This window comes from Rhopalosiphum padi, chromosome 3, assembly GCF_020882245.1.
Source record: "Rhopalosiphum padi isolate XX-2018 chromosome 3, ASM2088224v1, whole genome shotgun sequence".
In the NCBI taxonomy this organism is placed as follows: domain Eukaryota; kingdom Metazoa; phylum Arthropoda; class Insecta; order Hemiptera; family Aphididae; genus Rhopalosiphum; species Rhopalosiphum padi.
The window spans coordinates 39,663,874-39,669,627 of NC_083599.1; positions in this window are offsets into that span (position 1 = coordinate 39,663,874).

Sequence of the window (5,754 nt, forward strand, 5' to 3'; positions counted from 1 at the left end):
ACTCAAAAACATCATTATAAGCACCCAAATAAGCATTTAAAAAACATAAATTTGAACAAAAATATTTAATCAAAAAAAAAAACTTTCTTTTTACATGATAAAGTAGGTACTAGACATAATTTGTAACTGTACTAAAAATAATTTAATTAAAGACTACAAAAAATTTTAAAACAAAATGATTAGGAAAAGTTTCTAACTAAAAAATAAAAAATAAAAATAAATCTTTATATTATAAAAAAATCAAACTTCACTTTCGAGACATTTTGCCTTATTTTTTATAGATTTTTCGAGGGATTTTCTGAAAAAAACCATAAAAAGTAGAAAAACTGGTCAAAAAAGCAAAAACAATCAGAAAAACTGGAAATAAGCATATTTTTAAAAAATCGTTGAAAAAATCAAAAAAAAAAAAAACACTTTCAAATTTCATAATTGAACACGTTTTAATATGACTTCACTTCCATACTACTCTGTTACGTTTTAAGCCAATCCATAAAAATAAGCAAATGCTAGTAGAGTAGTAAGTTTATATTATATTAGGTAGTTAATATGCTACAATGTCTTTTATCTAAACACTATTTTTTTCTAAATATGGTGTACTATTGTATTTTGCCCAAATTTACAGAAAGAAGATATTTGAGGGTACTAAAAATTCCTAGGTTTCAAATAACCATCACGAGTGATTTTATTACAAATTTGTTTGAAAGTTGTATTCTGGATATTTAAGTTTACTTACTCTAAAAGTTTAATTATTTATACAACAAATTTAAATTATCAATTAAAAAAGTTAATCTTTTATAAGTTGTTATTTTTATTCTTTATAGTTTTTTTTATTAATTTATGATAAAACTGATAAAACTATTAAGTACTTAATCTAATTTATTAAAATGATACAAATATTTAAATAATCATAATTTTTTTAAATAATTGATCGTGTAATATATAAGGGGTATGCAGGCACAATAATTGTACACCAACTTTTACCCTGGACCCCTGTCTACGCCCTATACACCTATTCTTACCCAATTACACAATTGTGGTTGGCCATGATGAACTAGTAAAACAGCATATAATAGATAATATTCACAATCTGTACCTACACATATGTTTATAGATTATAGATATATCTATTATGAAATCAATAATGCTAAGAATTAATAATACAAAGCGACGATAATTCTCAATAATATACTTATAACTTTAAACCTATTATATATAATATATGGCAAAACGTATGGGAGAATGACTGCCAATGATATATGTTATAAAATCTGATAAATTTTAGATTTTTTTTCTATTAGTTTAACATAATACGTATAGTACTTAATTGTCTTGAATACAAATTTCTCAATTCTGATTGAAAATGAGCTTGTTTCAAAACATAAAATAAAATGTATTCATTATTATTTATCACATATTTTTGAATTTCTTTGAAGTAAATGCATTGTTTTAAATATTTTACAAATAAGTACATATTTTATAAAATATTTCATGTTTTTTAATATACATATGTTTTGGCAAAAACAAAACCACAAAACATAAATATTTACATATTCTGAGATTTTTATTTGTGCCCTATTGGGTAAGAGTTGTTATTAGAACCTATTACCAGTTTTCAATATAATAAAAAAAATTTTCTCACCAAGGGTTTATTATCAATTTTGATATATGTTTTACTTATCCAACTCAAAAATAATCTCAAGATAAGAATTTTTAGTTTTCTTCAATATTGATTGTTTTATTTACATCTAAATATTACAAAGATTATCTGTTCATAACTCATCTAAATATTATAATCTTTAAGTAAATTACACGTGTTAGGTTAGGTTAGGTTAGGTAAAAAAAAAATGTGATATGAAAATAATAGCAAAAGCTAATTGGGCGATGACGGCTTATTTTAACTAGCTATCATTGTCATTACCTCAATTTAAACTTTTAAAGATATTATAATAATATAATAATTGTAGATACTCATAGTTGTCTAACTGTTGTCCAAATGTCACACATTATGAAGGAAACAAATAAAGATAGTTAGAATACCGATATTTTAATGTAAGCATTTAAGTATATTTATGTGTGATCGGTATTACCCCGCTATATGGTTAATAGTATTAATTTTCCAAAAACAATAAATTAATTGATTGTACTTAATTTAAAAAATCTAAAACACGTTTAATGATATTATGCTTACATATCATTGAATAACAGCTTAAAAATAATAAATAAATAAGACTGCAGGTTGTCATGCGCATATAAATATATAATGATTACTCTCAATATAAATATAAATCTACATCACTGATGAAAAGGATGATTCGCATTGTAAGGTCACGTAGAAATGAACACGTATTTGTAACAATGAAAAAATATATGTTACTTTCTCATATACCGCCAGAGACAAGGGATGACTGAATAAAGGCCTCTACCGGGTCTACCGCCAAAGAGAAAGCTATTTTCTTGGAAACGCAGAGGCCTTTGATAATGCCGCCAGCCACTTTGGTCATACCGACCGTGTCATCCTTTTCACCAGTACATGCTATCCAGTCACATCAGCAACACCTCTCAGCAACGAATCCTGCGAGCGACAACTGGACCTCCTTTTTTAACGAGCTAAATCAGTGTTGTATTTATTTGGATTCATGTGTTCAGAGAGTTCTTTAATTGTGTCACCTTACTATATTACAGCACAATAAATGTGCAGCTGCGAGCCAGGTAAGGTGCATGATTATTTTATATACTTCATATTAATATTATACTTACTAAAAAATAGTATTTTATTATACGGTGTATACTTGATCAAATTCTCGTATACACGACCTCGAGAGCTCTCCAAAGATTAGAAGGAAGGTAATAGCGTATTAGCATGAATTTAACATTTATATCTAGCAGGTAATTATATTCCCTAACACTTATACGTGTAAGGAATTATACCCCAAATTGATCCTATTTTCAAGTTTTAGCACTGTTTTTAGTTATTTTAATTTTATACTACATAATATTCTCTTATTTTTATAGTATTTTTTAACTCGTATATACATAGTACCTAATAAGTTTTTCGTTCAAATTCAAACAACGGTGAAATTATTGCAATTTTAGTTCAGGGTAACCTGTGAATAATATAGGATTCATGTGCATCTTACCTTTATGATAATAGTTCGATGTGTAATCCTTGGAGAACGGACTATGCTTTTACCGCGCCGGAAGTGCTATAGAAACTCGTCGAGATCATTCTCGTCACTACATATATCACTACCCACTCGTAGGTGAAACGCTACAACAGTCGAATATAAACCGAAATTTTAGCGTTTAAATTTCGTTTTACGTGCTCGACATGCACAACGATGAACAATAATACATATTAATATAGACGTACATACGCAATCGCGAACGGTGGCGAGACGGACCCTAAGTAAAATTGACAACAACAATCTCCATCGTACAAAACTGCGTTGTCTATCGTTTCGTGTAGCTTTTATCGTATACTGCAGATTGATCGTGGTAATCATGGTATCATTCACTAACCATAATCTACCAGGAAATTTCCAGCGTTGGGTCGAACTCAGCTTTTATACACAACACATCAGACGACATAGCTACGTAAACCACGGTTTAAAATTTAAACCATGATAAGGCGCATGATGATAAACGAACAATTACTCGGCAACCCGGTCGCTGGAATATACCACGTACCTAAAAACCTAGTTATGAGCATACCGCGGTTGCCAGCGTACAGACAACCGTGAATAGTTTATAGAAACTCACTGTTTACTCGTATTTATATCATATAATTTGTAAACGGACACGTTAGGAATAGAGTGGTCTACGAAATACAAATCTACTTAAGTTCTAACTTTTAAGCCCACGAGATACCCAACCTAACCTAAACTAATGAGGTTAATATCCATACATTCGAAAGTATACGTTTCATTTCTGTGAAGTGTATTATTAGGTACGTACAATTTTGTATAACCCTTAAAAACCTTCAAAATGTAATCTCATTTTAGTCATTTTACCATCAATATCGGTAAATATATATGTGTAACATTGTTTGTTTTAAATATTAAAAATAATGAATCTGGGTGACGTTATTGCAGTACCCTTAAAAAATTTATTTAAGTTGGACAAAATTCTACAAAATAAATTATACAACACTACCACTCGGCATTGTAATGTATGTCTTTGAAAGTTTAGATGTCGGTCAGAAATTTGTCGTCCACGTCTGTAGAGTTTTTCTTATTCTCGATTGCCCAGTAATTATACGTTTTTCGCATCCACGAGTGTGAATGTACATATAGTTTTATGCAATGCGATAAAATTTCAGTCACGAATTTCGATCTATGACCAACTTTTTTTGTGTCCGTAGCATATAATATTGTGCTGAGGCCTGCGGTTTATAATGAAACGATTCTTGATCTTCGGCCGGACAGCTACCCTCAACTTGGGTTGATTTCGCGGCGCACACAAAATTCAAGGTAGGACGCACAAAGTTACATAATATTATATACATTATTCACAGGTTCCTTGTAGTAATAATATAACAAGTAGGTAAACGTCTAATTAAACCATTATTTAGAAATTATAATTTATTGTAAGATAATGGATATCTAGGTTTGAAAAATTATTGGAATACCTCGATATAATAATCATCATTTGATTTATGATAGTAGATATATGACGATTTTTAAGATAACATTATCATAAATTAAATTAGTAATTGTCATACAATATCGTCGGTTTAGCATTTTAGCGTGATGCTGTGATGTATAACCGCGTAATGCACAAATGTTTGACGACTTTACTGTATCATCTAATTTGTATTAATAAGAAGTAACTATGTTTATACTTTAACTTAAACATAATCGCCATACGAAATAATAATAATAACATAATTGATATGCATCTACATGTACACATGTAAACTTATACATGAGCAAACAACACTGGATAATTTAATCAATTTTTCCATAGTAGAAATATCTATACAATTATGAATATATTATAATGAAATCAACCAATATGACTTTTCATACCTTAACATTTAACAGTAAATATTTTTTAAAAACTAAAAAATCAAATTGTAATCATTTTATAAAAAATATAGATTAATAAAACTATATTATATTGAAAACAATTATAACGTATAAAAATATGAGTATTCAAAAATAAACATAATATCAACATCATATTTTTTTTAATAGTTGATAGACTATCTTGCGTGGTAGTTTAAAACCGCGTAATAGTTTAATATTTTATTCTACGCAATAATTAGCAATATTAGATGAGATTCTTGGAATGTTCAAATAAAATTACTAAAACAACATTATAATACTGCACTTGCTTTATCTATATGTACACTGTATTACGACGCTATTAAGCTAATTGGATTTTTAAATTATTTAATCTTACGGGATGAAAATACCTACAGTAAATGGGTAAACGTACATATAAACAATTTATGTGTATTTACAATTATTATTAATTCATGACAACTGCCGTTCGCTCGTTTCCCGAATAAATTTGATTATAATCTATATTTAATGCTAATAAACACACAGATCCGGACGAAGCGCTTACATCTGCGTATATAAACATTATAAACAGAAATTATTCATCGATTATTTTTTTATTTTACATTTAGTTGTGTGATAGACGCATATATCAATATATGAAACATTTGAACACAATATATAGAGTACCTACACGATAAATACACCGTGCAAAACATAGGTATACGTTATAATACTATACGACGACAAT